At 42.9% G+C, this 17,876-nt stretch overlaps 1 protein-coding gene across 1 annotated transcript in view; it reads right to left on the bottom strand.

Annotated features, from left to right (window-relative positions):
* pde4ba (phosphodiesterase 4B, cAMP-specific a) overlaps nucleotides 1-17,876 on the bottom strand; it is a 155,621-nt gene that overhangs the window by 110,355 nt on the left and 27,390 nt on the right. The window lies entirely within an intron of this gene.

The following is a 17,876-nucleotide window of genomic DNA, read 5'->3' on the forward strand; positions in this document are numbered from 1 at the left end:
TGAAGTGACAGTGACAGGAACCGCAGCTGCTTATGTAGCTAAAGGCTACACATTTCATGCATCCTCATGGAAATAGAAACAACTGTAATAATCACATATAAAACGTACCAGTTTTGACTGTTTTTTCAATCGTACTGTGACATAATAGTACAGGTATATAGCATGAAGTTACACTTACAGTTTATTGTTTCATTGACAATGGCATCCCTATAATTTTTCAAAAACTTTCATTCATTTCCAAACTAATTTAAATAATAAATAATAAAAAAGTTGAAATGTAGCAGATCTACAATTACAATGTGTCACACAGTGACACTTACCCTAAAGTGCTTGACAGAGTCGAACGTAATCGACGCAAGAATACATTAGGAACGGAGGGTGAGAGAAATTCCTCTCCGTCGGGTTGAGTTGCTTGCGTTGCGTACCTTGCGTCGAGGACACCCTGCCCACCTGGAGGCAGCAGAGAGCAAGATTTCGTTTTCCTGCTCCGCTCCTACCACCTAACCAAGAGGGAAGCCACACACGAACAGGCATGGCTATCTCACATTATTTCACTGGACGTCAACATGAAAGTTAAACAGGACAACGTTACACAAGCTATGATAGTTGTGTATAATTTATAGTCTCCTACATACTTCCTACATAAATCCTCAAATCATGAACACAGCATGCAATTTACGTGAAATCTTTCACAGACTTTCCTACTTGGCTGAGGAATATATCCCACCTTTTTTGACAATGGCCTGTTATAGCGCCACCAAAAGGTGGATTTTTGCAAAACACATTTTTGGAACGAAATGCCTCAAATCAACCAATTGCCCTCAATGGTGTACCGTAAGAACAAATGGCACCCTTTTCACATTGGCCTATTATAGCGCCACCAGGAGGCCACAACCTGACCTGCCCTGGTGGAGACCTGTGCCCCGAGGGACACCATTTCTAGTTTCTTCTGAAATGACACCCTGGTGAGTCTGTATACATTAAGGCATACATGTCAAACTCAAGGCCCGGGGGCCAAATCAGGCCCGTGAATGAATTATCTTTGGCCCGCAGGATGATATTTAATTAGTATTAGAACCTGCCCTTTGGTATATTGCACGGACCACCATAATACTACAAGTTCCACAATGCACTGCAGTGCATTGTCACGTATCGAGGGCCCGCAAGCGCAAGCATGCGTCTTCTCTTCACTATTGATCAGCAGTGAAAGTATATCACTTGTGGTCAACTTTCAGCTACCCCTCTACACAAAAATGGCCCGTGAAACACAGTCTGGCCCTCGACTTGTACCAATTTCTTTATTTTGGCCCACTGTGTATTTGAGTTTGACATCCCTGCATTAAGGTATGCCCGTTGGGCACTGGCCTACTTGGGAACGATGCAAGTTGGGAACAATGAAAATGGGGAATACATACCACCCATTTTTATCTGTCTGTGTCTGTGTAAGTCCTTGTGCGGTGGTAAATGCCTGTGGAGAATGTGTGAAGAGTGCAAACTGACTGTGAAAAGTGGACTGACTAATCAAATGGCAGGTGTGGGGAATAAGGCTGGGTTGCCATGGCAATCAATTGGCAAAGGCAGAGGCTGGAAATTGTGTGGGGACTTGGCAGAGCCTGACCAGAGCCTTTTGTGTCGGTTCTGGTCAACCGTGTATGCAACCGTCTCATTCGATACATTTATTGTATACATTAATTTCAAACACGTGCTCTCTCTCTCTCGCTAACACCTCACACACACACACACACACACACACACACACAGTCTGGGTTGTCACAGCAGGTAGTGCCGTCGCAATGAGCTATACCTTCTGTCCATCGTCAAAAACAGCTCACAGATGGAGCATGACTCAAAGTTCAACTAACTCACTCACATGTGCACACACAGGCAACTTTGGCAAATTAACAGAGTGCACGCACACATACACACACACACACACACACACACACACACACCCACACACACACACACACACACACACACACACACACACACACACACACACACACACACGGTTAAGACATTCCTATGTCAGCTCAGAGTGATGCTGCTGACAGCAGCTTCACAGATTGTAACAGATGAGTCAAAAATCTGTTTGAAATGTCAGAGGGCAATGGTATGCACTCTTTGTCACACACGGTTTGGTATTGTAACATAATGTGCATACAGTAACTATGAAAATGCATTTTCAGTTTAATAAAGAGCAGGAGAGACATGGAGATGCAGGATGCAGACATTCTGAACCACAGTAAGGAGTTGAGCATTCTTTCTGACCTGATTGCAGAAACGAACAGTTCGTGTCCTCCACCACAAGGCGTCTAAGGCCACAGAGGACCCATTGCACTCATTAAGTCAAGACACTTGATACTCTGTTGTGACAGCTACTCATCAGTTCAACTTTAACTGACTGTGGGTACAGAAATTAACCACTTAAACCCTATGGTATACTTCATTGACCGATGTCCTCCAGGGGGCCATAGGGGGAACGATAAATAATCGTTCTACAAGCTCACAACATCGACATGTTGTGAGGTTGTAGATTGCCTATTTTCATTGGCTATTCGCCTATTTTTAAGTGGTGCAACCACTTCCTTAAGTAGCTTTCTGTGTGCCTGGCTGCCTGGCTAGCTGGCTTGGCTGGCTGGCTACCTGTGTCTGAGTACAGTACAGTACAGTACAGTACAGTACAGTACAGTACAGTACAGTACAGTACAGTACAGTACAGTACAGTACAGTACAGTACAGTACAGTACAGTACAGTACAGTACAGTACAGTACAGTACAGTACAGGGACCCCCTGGGGACCCCCACATGGTAACTGTCATTTCTCAAACGTTTTGGACACGGGCGGCTCTCCGGAACAGGCCCGCCCCCTGGGTGCGTTCCTGGGGATCTGGATGTTCCCGGGGACCCCCCAGGACCCCCACATGGTATTGCACCACTTACTTCACACGGGTGTGATTTTTCACTTGTTATGACATGCCAGAGAGTACCGATGCCAGGGTTCAGGTGGTTATGCCAAAAAATCTCATCTGCTCGCCATGCAACTGGACAGGATGAAGATTATGCAGTAGCTCCTCTTCATCATCATCACATATCTCATTCCACTATAGAGCGGCAAAAGACTACAAAAAATCAATGGAAATAAATAACGACCCACTTTAAAGTGCCAACTTAAAAATGAAGCCAGGAGAAATATTAGCACTTTGTTTCAATTGAGCCTTTTCCCATGCACCCCCAAGCCTGGTGCAGCAACAACTGTGGATGTGTGAGGATGAAAAATGAGCATGTCTGGCTGCAGCCTCTCCAGACAGAGTGTTGTGCTGGCTGGCTGGGCCTCTTCAGTGGCGGGGAGCTGTGGGCCCCGAGCAGCAGCGTGGCTGACTAATTGGCTGGATGTTGCACAGAGCAGAGAGCCAAGAACAGAACCCAGCTGAGCAAGGCAGAGTGGAGCGCAACAGGCCAGGTCAAAGACTGCAGGAGGAGCATGGCAACACACAGCAGAACACAGGTTCTCAGCCCTTTTCAATTCAGGGACACCCAGTTTTATATGCATTATGCCATGGACCCCCGTTTGATACAGTTTCTCGTCAACCCTGTAAATCCACACTGTACATTCAGAAGCGTTAATTTGATTGTTCTTATACATCTCCGTAATCTACGTACAGTATCTATAACTAATATCCATTATTTAATGGGATACTAGGCAAGGCTGTGTGTGTACAACACTCCCTCCCCCCTCCTCTCTCTGACAGGGGGGGGCTACTCTTCATCCTGTCCATTCAGATAACTCTAACTAAATGAATAGATGGAACAAATAATAGAATGAGAATAGAATGAGTGTGGATATAATATTTAATCTTGGTGTTCGGCTCTGCTATATTCTTCTCTCTGCTCGGCACAATTAAACATTGTAATTTAACAATGAAACTCCCTGCTCTTAAAAATTAAGAGCAGGGAGATAGATATACAATAACAGTTAACACCTCGCCGCCACCCCCCCCCCCCCCCCCAACCCCCACGGGAACTAGAACTAATAGCAGAGCCCACCGGTGGTGCTGGGGATGGCGGTGGGAGCAAACAGCGAATAACAACCAGGAACACATAATGCAGAAGGAACGTAGGAAGAGTGCATACTTAGGTGAGCTTAAATACCCAGCCCAATTGGTCAACTGATTGCCACATCAGTGTATGACATATACGTAGGGGGCCATTTTGAAGATCCGTTTTACAATGGGGTAATACAGAAATTGCCCTCGCTCTGCGCACAATGGTATTATGAAAGGCATATCGGCCCGTGTTGAACGCACTCGGCCCGTGTTGAACGCACACACATATGGCATACGGCGTTCCTGAATATTTTAGCATTGTGGGAGTGTCCATATGTTAATTATTTTCGCTTTGCGCAATTTGCTATTAAGCCCCTTGACCTAGAAACACAACAAGCACTGTTTGATTTTACACTTGAGCGGCTCTGGGAGGCTGCTAGAGTGTTGCCATGTCTGTTTATTATAAGCGGCTTCTTTTTCTGTAAAGTTGCTTGTAAATATTGGTAGTTGTACTATTTTGTGGTTGCTTTTCTTGTTTCTAAAGTGGTTATTTGGGCTTTTCTCCTAATGTTGTTTAAACCAGTGATCCTCACACAGCACATTCCCATGTCAAGGATCCCCAACTAAGGACGGCTAATCCAAAAATTAAATAAAAAATTTCCAAGATTACTTTTGAAAATAGCAGATCTATACCAGCTCACAATGCATCACATTCATTCATTAAAACTATGAACTCTGACTGCAGGGGGATATATATAATGATCATTATAACAATGTGCAAGAACATATTTAAAAAGAAGGAAGAACTTTATATTTGTGGACAATCAAAATATGTTTTTTATTTTAATGTGGTGTCATTAAAATGAATCTGGATATGGCAGACTCACTATCTAGAAAATAAAAACATGGCACTTCATTTAAAATAGGTTGCAGACCCCTGTTATATGCGCTTATTTTTATAGACCTATTTACTTGTTTCTATGAGACATGGCAACAGCCTTTTTTTGCGTCTTTTTTTTGTAAAATGTTGAGATTAGAAACGGCCATAATTCTTTCATTTCTCAACCTTAAAAATAAATAAAAACATCTCCATAATCCTTGGGAAGTTTGCTTTCATATGCTGTATCACACCCGATTCAGGTCTTCTTCAAAATGCTACGAGCGAAGACAATATACCATCGGGGCCACAGGCACAGCATTAAGCAGCAGCATTCAACTCATTCCTTCATCATGACTTGAATTAAATAAAATATAATAAACGTTATTTTACTGGTGTTTTTCAATAGAAACAAATTATTTTGAGGCATAAAGGTGACAGCATGCAGTGCAATAGGAATAATTAACCCAAATGTGACAAAGTCATGTCATGTCTTCTATGGTGCCAGCCTGAAGAAATGTCCCCAAAGTGCGCATTCCGTATGTGACATCAGCTGACTGGTAAAGAGAATAGTACGGACATGTTGATTGGGTACGTCTCAAACACGCCTTAAACACACCCATGACTAATTCAAGGCCGTTTTGCCCAATCCACGGGGTGTCGAAAGCGCTTCTTAACATGCCCAAAATTGCAATATGACATACAACACGCCCCCAGCTCATAAAACTGTAATATGATTAGTAATATTATTTGAAGTCCTAAATGGCACCCATATTATGGGCTGTATTTTGCGTGTCTTAAGTACCAGGTCTTATTACTTAACTTAAAGGACAACTTTAGTTTTTTTCAACCAAGGTTCATGTTTTAGGTTGTTATTAGAGAAACTAAAAGGTGAGTGTTCATTTTCTTTCATTTGCTGCTTTCTTTTGTTTTAGGGATTTTAGCAGTTTTTGACAGGGGGGCGGGGGCATTCGAGCATGGGGCTAAATATGTATTTTTTTACAAATTATTATGGCGATTTATTTTTTTATGGTTTCTATAGTCCTAATAAACGCCAGGAAATTACATCTGGCCACAAAAGATCACAGGATCTATTGAATGTGACAAACTGACATATTGAGCCTATACACACAGTATAAGCCTTCCCCCAGTAGGCTACCTTCACATTCAGTAGATCCTGTGATCTTCTGTGGCCAGATGTAATTTCCTGGCGTTTATTAGGACTATAGTAAACCATAAAAAAAGAAATCACCATAAAATTGTGTTAAAAAATGCATATTTAGCCCCATGCTCGAATGCCCCCGCCCCCCTGTCAAAAAATCCCTAAAACGAAAGAAAGCAGCAAATGAAAAACAATTAACACTCATCTTTTACTTGTTCTAATAACAAACTAAAACATGAACCTTGGTTGAAAAAAACTAAAGTTGTCCTTTAAGACCTGGAGGCGTGGTCAATGCTCTTTGGCCACTCAGATTAGCCAAATGGCATTGATCACGCCTCCAGGTCTTAAGTTAAGTAATACGACCTGGTACTTAAGACACGCAAAATACAGCCCAAAGTCTTGCATAACACTGAATAATACACCCACATAGTAATGCAGCGTATTAACCTCTCGAGTATACCTGACTGAACTAACTCTGCAAGCTACGTATCATTAATTGTGTCGTTGGGGAATTTTCTTGCTTTCATCCAACTTCTGTCCCTTTTAACTCAGTTTCACTGGTACTGTACCAAAGGATGCTCAGTCACTGCTAGTGTAGGCTGACACACTATGCCACGGTGGCGCTGCACTCATCATTTCTGCAAATTATTTTGAGGGGTGCTAGCCCCTCTTATGCACAGCTTTGTGTGTATGTGCATGGAATGTGATGATTTGATTGGCTCAGCACGGAATGTGATGTATGATGTATGATAAGAGCGCCCCTCACTTCACACAAGTGTGATTTTTTTTTAAAGTGCCACTTTCATGAAAGCTAAAAGAAAAATTATATTAGAAGCTGACTGGCATGGTGTGATGGAGATAGTACACAGTAAAATCCTGTGTTTGCATCATCATAGAACAAAATATTCCGTGGGTTTTGAAAGTTTTGAAAGAAGTGAAAACGCTCAAAATCGATGGCAGTATGGGCATACTGTTCAAGAGAATCTCCGGCAGTTTATGAGTTAATTGTATTGAAGTATGCATGTGTGCAGACTAGCATACTTTACACTATACTACACAATGGTGACACGTGATATATAGTCTCCTGTTTCCTACACACACAACAGGAACGCCACCGCTGACGTCACTGCAAAGTTAGCAACAAAGCAGAAAATAATGATCGCATACATCGGTTCCACAGGGCACAAGTCTATTTCACCTCCAGCATGCCACATTTGTGTGTGTGTGTGTGTGTGTGTGTGTGAGGGCATAGGCCTTAGTGCATTTGTCATAATGTGCAGATGAGTGCGCTCACATTCTGAAAGACTGTTTGCTTGCGTGCATGCATGCATTTGTGCGTGTCAGTGACGCACATACTCTAGCAGGCAAAGGTCCCTGGTTGCCATGGCTGGAAGGTTTCGACACAGTGGGTTCCCAAATGACTTCACGTGTCTTTTCTCTCCATCGCCTTTTTCCTTCTGCTCTTTCTCTGCAATTCAATTCTCTGCTTTGCTCTGAATGGCTGAATGCGTCCAATCACCTCTCGTTCCCTCCCTCTATATGCACCCCTCATTCGCTCTCTCCATCCTCACCCCTCGTTGTCTCCTTCCCTCTCCATCCTCTGTTCTGTACTTCCCCTTTACCTTTAGCTAATTATCCAGTCCATCACATTTATATGACCCTTCTGTTTTCCTTTCCCCAAATAGCCTTATCACTACTCCCTGTACAGTAAAATCCCAAGGGGTTATTTGAACTCTGAGAGTGTACCCACTGAGTTACAAATGGATAAATTACTTGCCAGATCCACACGCAAACACACATGTGCCTGTGTGTGTGTGTGTGTGTGTGTGTGTGTGTGTGTGTGTGTGTGTGTGTGTGTGTGTGTGTGTGTGTGTGTGTGCACACATGTGTGTGTGTCTCTGGAATAGATTGCACTGCTCCCAAATAAAGGTTTTGTTTTCACTCTGTCTGAGTAACTGCAATTAATTGTGTCATTGGGGAGTTTGCTGGCTTTCATCCAACTGCTGTCCCTTTTCACTCAGAGCCTCACTGGTACCAAAGGATGCTCAGTCACTGCTAGTGTGGGCTGACACACTATGCCACGCTGCAGCTGCACTCATCAATTCAGCAAATATTTTTTAGAAAATAACCACTTTCATAAAAGCTGAAAGAAAACTAATATTAGAAGCTGACTGGCATGGTGTGATGGAGATTGGACGGTAAAATCGAGGGTGATAATTTGACACGCTACAGAAACAATGTACAGTATATGACCTCACTGTTGAGAACAACATCAACAGTATTTAAGTGTGGAAAGATTTGACTTAGCAAGCATCTATCAGCTGTTGGATAAAAGTCATTTAGAGCATTTCATTTGAGGCATTATGTTAATTGACACACAGGGAAATACACCAAATTATTAGATCCCAACAGATATTCATAATCATCATAAAGTAGAGGTTAACAATTACTGTGCCTACAGACTACAGATTCAGCGCGCCACAGCTGAATCTGTAGGCAACAATCCATTGTGCACCACCGAAAGAGGATGGCCGAAGGGAGTGAGCGGGCCGGCATCCGGTCTCTACACAGGGACGTGGGCGGTGCCCCTGAGGCAAGCTTAAAAGAATTGCAGATGGGTTCCCAGATTGCCAGGTTTGGTATGTACAGTCTCTCAAACAATGTGACATAAGAATATATGAGTCAAGTACAGTAAGTCTCAACAGTAATCTTTAACGGACACTCGTCATAGTTCTGTAGTGTAGTGTACATCCCAGTAGTCCAGGTCCATCACAAGAAATCACAAAGAACAGAATAGAATGTATTGGGGTCAAGCTTTGTTGTGGAGTCTGGCACAAAGTGTCTTTGTGCCAGACTACTGTATATGATGGATGCTGCTAGCCCATCCATCATATAGGGCAGTGGTTCTTTGTGCCAGACTATATGATGGATGCTGCTAGCCCATATATCATATAGGGCAGTGGTTCTCATCTTGTGGGCGGGGGGCCATTGGTGGGCTGTGATGATATTGCAAGTGGTCCCCCAAATCCCAAAGATACAAACTTAAAGTATGCTAAGTAGCTTAATGATTCATTAAGTGATCACGAAAATAAACCTGCTCTGAAAATGCATGTGTGCGACCACTTAAGTGATCATGAAAATAAATCTCCTCTGAAAACCACTTAACATGGCAGTCGTGTTAAGTGGTCAGATGGGTGGGCCGCGAACACTTCAAGGGATGTTCAAGGGGGCCTGATCCAGAAAAGGTTGAGAACCACTGATATAAGGGGGTGGTAGGTAAGCATTCTCCAGGAGAGTGACCAGCTTTCTCTTCCACCTCGAAATTGTCTAGTTCAACTCCAAATGTGGAACTGGCCTTCGTAATAATTCAGGTTGGCATCAGGTTGGCATCCCTAGTGCCAGCCAATAGCACCCCATAGCATATAGCAGCAGACAACTCTGGCACAATCAATGAAAATCCATTCTGAAAAAATTACAATTATGATCAATGTAATCAAGTAGTAATCCATAATCAAGGTCGGACACTGTTGTTGTGGTCCAACCCACTAGGTACTGGGGCTCCTTGTGTGTGCGCTTTGCTTCATTCAGGCCGTGTTGCCATGTCTGCTTATTATATGCAACCTTTGACTTGTTTTTTCTGTAAAGTCATAAATTATTGGTAGTTGCTGGTTGATGTTTTTTTGGGCTTGATTCTAAAGTGTATAGTAGTTGCTTATTTGGGCTTGCTTCCACATTTCCTCACATCAAGGAACCCCAGATTAATATGTAATTGTCCACAGACATCCATCTGAACATATTTTGTTTTAAAAATATTCAAATAATTTCAGTTTATTCTCAATGTGTTTTTAAATAATGCATGTACAACCTCACAATGTGTCGCTGTGAGCTTGTAGATCAGCTATTTTAATTTGTGCTCTTCATAGACCTGGCCACCACAGTGATTGCATCCACATTATGTTATCTTTTTTTTCTTTGGCTGGGCCCAGTTCAGACATAGTTGGGCCTAGGCCCACCCGTGGCTGCGCGCCTGGTGTTGTGTGACCGCCAATGACTGATAATGCCATTGTAAAGTGTACTGCGCACGCGTGCGTGCGTGCGTGCATGACTGCGTGTCTATTACTGCATTGCCTGTAGCACACAAAAGGCCTGAAAAACTATCTGAGAAACTATCATCACATGGGTGTTTACTTTAGACGAACCCACGTCACCGGTCCGCAGGTGACAAAGGCAGGCCAGTCCCACTGGCTCTGTCAGCACACAGGCCAGAAAGACCCTCTTTGTAATTTTTCTGTTTGTTTTTTTCTGGCGCTCAATCTTTCATTCTCTCATTCAGTCTCTTATCGAGATCTCTCATCTGTCTCTCCCTCTCTGTTCGCTCGCCTTGTGCTTTTACACTCCAGGATTTCTCCTGTATTATTTAAAGGTATATTCAGTGATTTCACTTAATTCAAATATCACTTATTTTTTTGTTTTGTTGTGATAATCCTCCCTACTATAGAGTGTGCTGGCCATATAAGGAGTTCCTCCCTGTCCCCAGTTAACCCCTGGGGGTCAAAAAACCTTAGGTTTCGTTTTTGACTCTCTATCCTGATTGGACGAAAGGCTGGGTCCCACAGCCAAAAACGAAACCTAAGGTTTTTTGAGTGAAATCACTGAATATACCTTTAACACGCTTGTTCTTGTTGGGCATGACTTGTGTCCAGTGATAGTGATATACAGTAAATCCCCACATAGAGGTACACCACAACGTGGGAACAAGGAGAAGCTCCAAAGGTGAGAGCCCACAGATGGGAATCCTGGGTGTCATCAATGCCATCTGGAAATGTGATATACTGTAGGCGCTACAGTACGTGATTTGTATTTCAAGGGGCTCTAGTCATTCGTATATAGCTTTTGTCCCCACATGTCTCAATATTTGCCATCGACAATGAAAGGAGAAATTAGGTCAAATGTTCGCCAAATATGACGTAAATTTAACCAAACAATCACATAAATTCAGTTGTTCATGAGATGATGTATTCTGATGTATAATGATAAGAGCGCCCCTCACTTCACACAGGTGTGATTTTTAACTTTGACGTCATAAAGTAACAGCATGTCTTCAATGAGTCTCATACCTCAAATTTGTAGATTCATTGTTTGACAGCTACAGTACATTATTATCGTTATTTCACATGGGTCGAAAATGTAGTTTACGTTACGTCCCTGTAACCAAAACGGCCCATTGGATTTGTTTTGTTAAATGTCTTCTGTTGGGGGGTGAGGGGACTGCTGGCATAGAGTACTTAATAGGCTTTATTAATTTATGGAATCTCTTTTTTTTTTATTCATGAAATTCTGTATATTGTATTCTAAACATTGTAGTTTGAAGAGGACAATAAGTATTAAGGTATGCAGAAACGTGCTGCAATAAATATGAATTTCCCCATGTCCTGCATTTCCAAGTCATATCCCTGAAACTATGGATCAATGGTTTAAATGTTCTTAGTTCCTTTGGTAATTCAACAATAACTATTTTACAGTACAAGGCCTTGTGGATTGGCACACAACAACTAAAAAGTGTTGCAGTGCAATGGTAAATCTTGCAAATCGGTTTTATAATTAATCTGCAGATTGTGGCACAGATTGTGGCACAGATTACCATGTTGAAAAGCCTGGCAAAACAGGTTGTCTTGGCTTATTCCACAGATCTGTGGCATGATGCAGCCAAATGCGTCACACCTTTAGATGACTGCGACTGTGTGAATGTTCCATTCTCTGTGGTCTCTTAACAGTAATACCTGATTAACAAGCCAGAGACAAAGTGGGGCCATTCGGTACAGGACATTCAACGGGAATGGCATAATAGCTTCGATTGTGTCACATACAGTACAGCGCAATGCCTACTGGAAAAAACCTTTTCCTGAATCATGTCAATGATTAGGGATAAATAACCGCTTTTCTGCCAACTTATTCATCTGTCGTTCGAGGCTGACATTTTGAAAATGAAGTGGAACTGGCTATATCAGTATCAAATAAACCTGTTAAGTGTGGTGTGACAATTTGTCAAGTTGTCTGGCTCTCTTTTCCTCTCTGCTTGCTACATGGATAAGTGTATGAAGAGTACAAAGCATGCGATGAGGTCGGTCCCCTGGCTGTTCTGCCATTATGAGGGTGTTTGATTGAATTATCCACGACTACACCTCGCCCAGACTGCCTTTTATCAGACCAAAACGGCAACATCCATTATATTTAACAGGACCAAATGGGTCAGGCAGGCTTTTAAGGGCATTTACACATCAGCCACTGTGTGTCAAGCGGAAAGGTGGCCTAGTTCGAACAGCATCTGAGTAAAGGTCATGGAGTATGTTTAGACTGCTAGGACATTGTCACAATAGCCTGAAATGAAAAATGTCTCAGAATGTTGAACTCATACATTGAGAATATATAAACATATATTGAACATACTACTTATTTGTTTAAGCAATAAAATGTCATGGTATATCGTGACTATTCTGTAACAGTGTAGGGGTGTGATGCAAAGCAGATTGAAATTTTCTTTTAATCTGTAAACTGATTTGGTCTGGTTTTCAGACTAGCACTCATTGACTAATAATTCATAGGATAACTTAAGGAATATTACATAAAAGAAAAAGTGCCCTTCCGGGCACAGGTCTCCACCAGGTTATCCACAGATCCGTGCAGTTAGAGGTAAAAACACTTTTCGGCCAGTTATAGCGCCACCTTGAGGCTGAGTTGAAATTGTTCATGTGGCATTTCGTCCTCGGCCTAGTGGGAATGTGGGTGCACAATTTCACGGAAATCACGCGATGTGTTCATGATTTGCAGCATTTTGTTTGAAACTGAGCACTCCTGTGAACTTTGGAAGCCAATCTTAACCAATCAGGATGGAGTCTGATAAATCTGAAAGACCCGTTTCGTTGAATGGCTCTAGAGAGACTGTGTACCAATTTGCGTGATGTTTGGACAAAATCTGTAGGTGTACTGTGCAAAAACTTGTTTTGCACAAAGCGGCCTCCTGGTGGCGCTATAACAGGCCGTTCTGGAAAGTTTGGGGCAGAGGTTCATGGTTGGCATCCAGGGAGTGTGTGTGCAAAATATGGCATCGAAAAACTTGTTTTGCACAAAGCGGCCTCCTGGTGGCGCTATAACAGGCCGTTCTGGAAAGTTTGGGGCAGAGGTTCATGGTTGGCATCCAGGGAGTGTGTGTGCAAAATATGGCATCGACCGGGTTAACGGTGGCCGAGATTAGCTGTTCACGGACACACGGACACACGGACGGACGGAGTGCAAAACATACTCTCCCCACATGCCTTCGGCCTGGTGGAGACAATTAAAGGATATTACTGAAGGTATTGAAAAGTTCCTGGAGGACAGATATAATTTACACCACCAAAAGTGCAGGAACTTTAAAGTAAAATAAAGTCACACAAACTCAATGTAGGACTGAAAGAACAATGAGTAATTTCATAGTTCAAGTTTCATAGGATGCTCTTTAGATGCTTTATATGTGTCACGTGTACACGTGACAATATGGAGATTCTTAATTTCCTCTCCAATTAGGACATGTTTGCACTAATCTAGACTGAAAGATTGTAGCAGGAGGCAAGTGGATCCTTCACAGATCCAACTAGAAAAAGTGCCCTTCCGGGCACAGGTCTCCACCAGGTTATCCACAGATCCGTGCAGTTAGAGGTAAAAACACTTTTCGGCCAGTTATAGCGCCACCTTGAGGCTGAGTTGAAATTGTTCATGTGGCATTTCGTCCTCGGCCTAGTGGGAATGTGGGTGCACAATTTCACGGAAATCACGCGATGTGTTCATGATTTGCAGCATTTTGTTTGAAACTGAGCACTCCTGTGAACTTTGGAAGCCAATCTTAACCAATCAGGATGGAGTCTGATAAATCTGAAAGACCCGTTTCGTTGAATGGCTCTAGAGAGACTGTGTACCAATTTGCGTGATGTTTGGACAAAATCTGTAGGTGTACTGTGCAAAAACTTGTTTTGCACAAAGCGGCCTCCTGGTGGCGCTATAACAGGCCGTTCTGGAAAGTTTGGGGCAGAGGTTCATCGTTGGCATCCAGGGAGTGTGTGTGCAAAATATGGCATCGACCGGGTTAACGGTGGCCGAGATTAGCTGTTCACGGACACACGGACACACGGACACACGGACGGACGGACGGACGGACACGCGGACGGACGGAGTGCAAAACATACTCTCCCCACATGCCTTCGGCCTGGTGGAGACAATAACGCTGTGTAATGAAGACACTGACACAGAGGGAGAGAGTTACAAAGACACAGATCCTCGTGAAACAGCATGAAAGGAGTCCTCCATAATAGCACTGAACTGTAATCCATGAAGACGAGAGCTATATAAGTGGTTGACAAACTCCCTTTATGACTGGACGATGGAAGGTGGGATTCAGCTGTTGACTTGTAGTTTGACTTGCAACAGGCTGTCACTGTCATTGTGGACATCAGCCAAGATGTTTGGAATTTGCGACCCCGTGGAAAATAGATGTCCCATCCTGCATCTATCGCACCCATCACCTCCTGCCCACAATACTTGTTGGAAACGCTGCGAGAATGTTGGCAGATGGCGACCGTCTCTCTCCCTGTGCTACACAGACAGCCAACCAGCATGCTGTCAGGGTACCGCAGCAGAGCCGATGGAAGAGGCTTCTAGGCCAAAGATGTTCAACACAACTCAAAATGTATTTATAGAGCACATGGACAAAATGTGTATAGGAGTAAGATGAAAAATCGAACAGATCTGTGTTGATCATATGACTATGGAGATAGTGTATACCGAATTGCGTATTGATGTATGGATAAAATGTCTACGAGTAATGTACAGAAATGTGTTTTGCCAAAATCTGCCTCATGGTGGCGCTATAACCGGCACATGTGAAAAATGGGCAAAGGTTTTTCCTTGGCCTCTAGGGAGTGTGCCTACAAAGTTCACAGCTCGGTGCAGTTATAAGCAAGTACCTGAATTTGCCTGTTATAGCGCCACCATGAGGATGTTTTTTTAAGTAGCATTTCGTCCTCTGGCTAGTGGGAATGTGTGTGCATGTCATGGAAATTGCATGTTGTGTTCATGATTTGAGGCATTTACTTCAAAACGGACCAATCCTGCAAACTTTGGAAGGCAATATCTTAGTCAATGGGGATGGAATATGGGGAAGCTGACAGGTCCGTGTTGATCACATGACTAGTATAGAGATAGTGTATACCAAATTGCATGATGTATGGATAGAATGTGTACGAGTAATATAAAAATCGGCCTCTGGTGGTGCTATAACAGGCAGTTGTGGAGAATTTCGGGCAGAGGTTCGTCGTTGGCATCCAGGGAATGTGGGTGCACAGTTTGGCATCGACTGGGCCAACGGTGCCGGAGATTAGCTGTACGCAGACGGATGGACACACACACACACACACACACGGACGGACGGCGTGCAAAACATACTCTCCCCATGGCTTCGGCTGTGGAGACAACGACTGAGTCAATTACTGAAGCCAACCAAAGTGCTATACAACAAATACATGCAGCTATTGAAAACAAGTTCAAGATAAACAGCAGAAATGGTGAGGGGAATCTATGGTCTTCGAGTATCATGGTTAAATGTGCTCATGCACACACTGGTGAACACGCATACGCAATCGTGCGAGGGTACAGTATACAGCAGTCCTCCTGAGGAGCTTCTGATGAAGAGAATAACAACAACTTGGTGTGAATGTTGAATGTCATGCCGAGCCAAAATGAAGCTATATACAGTAGAAAGGTGTTGTGACATGCTGTTTTTCAAACATTAAAAGCCTTCAACATGGTCCTTCTAACGTGTATTAAAAGGTTTTAACAGAAAAATCCACTCCACACATTTTCAGGTGTTGCTGTTGAGGGATTTTGCCTGCTTGAGGCAATTGACGTCAGAAAACCAAAAAAACTTTATTTTTGGATGTCATGAGACCTTTAAAATGTGACTTCCTGGCAGATGCAATGAAATGTCATTACTCTTCATTACATCACTATACCACATGAGGGACCATTGATGTTAAGTCTACTCTTCTGAAAAGAGAGGGGCAGAGAAAACACAACACTTGTTGACCTTTCATTTAATGAAAGGTCCTTAGACATTTCATAATGAAAGGTCAACCCTCCACTGAGAGGAGAGCCAGATGGATCAAATTATGTAAATCCGAGGACCTATTTATGCCGTTTCCATTCAAAACCTGGCCAGCTGCATCGACTATTTTTGGGCAAGAATTACTGCATCACTGCACAGTAGGGAATATTTGATCAGGATTTTTCTCAATAGCGAGTACCTAAAGATGCTTTACAAGGGGGACATGAGAAAACAAAACAATTTTTTTTATTAGGGGCTAGATGGGGCTTATGCCATGCTTTATCCGCACCACCCACTATTCATTTTGCCGACACCTATTTGCGGTGGAGGTGTGTCTGTAGGCGTGTTGATGCGCTTTCCCTATATTTGCCATCTTATGTACAGGTTTAGGACAACGGAAAGTGCCTCTTCAAACCACCCGTAATGCGAATCCGTTTGATAAAAGAATGCGCTCCTCAGATGGTGCGACCCGAGTTGGAGCTGCCTCGGCTTGGCATGCATGTTGAAGAACATTGTAATTGATTGTAATTTCCCTATAATCAATTCATTTTTTTCTAAATGTATCCCACGATTTTGAAACCCATTTCTTCCCCAAGACTATAAGGAATAAAATCAATTAAAACAGTGGAATGAGATAGCTGGGGAAAGTTTTGGGAAGTGCATTCCACAGGGTTGGGGCTTCAAGCACATTTCAGAACAGTGGAAGCCCTGACTATTAAACATGGGCAGACGCAAAGATACCATCATTGTTAATGGAAGCCAGCGACATGATGTTGCAAAGACGCATCTAGCTGCTCCAAATGATACTCCCATTCGTCTTTGCGTCTGACCGTGTGAACGCACCATTGAGTGAGTGGATTGAGGAAAGGATCGAATATACAATAGTTTTAAGAACTCCTAACACTATGGACCAGAGCTAAAAGTACAAAAGTGTTAGTGAGAACCCCTCCTAACGCTATGGACTATAGCTAAACGTCACGATCGTTAGCTCATTTTTCTGTAATTAATCAAACTGTACTATGCAGTAATCAGTGGCCGTTCAATCCTACTGTTCCATTGTTTGAAGTCTGACTTGAAGAACCTGTTTAAGCTGCTGATACTCTCTCCAATCAATGTTCGTTGGTCTGGACATGGTAACTAGGGACCTCTTGTTTGAACCAAACCGAACTTTCAGGAGCCAATTCAATTTATGCCATCAGTCAAACACGTTAATACGGTGATAATTACTACTGACAACTGTGTGCACGTACACGCGCATGCCTGTATAGGCGCATGTCGTGTGCCAAGACAATTAAAGCAGTGTTTGGATTTCCCCCAATTCATCTTCAATCAATTAGCTCATTGAATTTGGATTAACCAATTTGTAAAATCATTTTCTACTGGAGAGCTTCTCCGGCATGCTTGCAGTTTGTTAATTTGGCCCTTCTTCAGTGACAACACACAGGAGGCAAACGTGTGTGTCATCTCAACACAGAGTGCAGTTAGGGTTAGCACAGACCAGTGGTCAAGTAAAAGTATCAATACTGCAATAAAGAAATATACTATACTTTGGGGTCCTTGTGGCACACACCATTTTCAAATGGAAGTCCGAGGCCAAACACATAATTATTTGACCTTTAAGAACCTTAAGAACGACTGCAGTAATTAGAATTGGAAATT

This window comes from Protomyctophum parallelum (assembly GCF_964188405.1).
Source record: "Protomyctophum parallelum genome assembly, chromosome: 6".
NCBI classification, from domain to species: domain Eukaryota; kingdom Metazoa; phylum Chordata; class Actinopteri; order Myctophiformes; family Myctophidae; genus Protomyctophum; species Protomyctophum parallelum.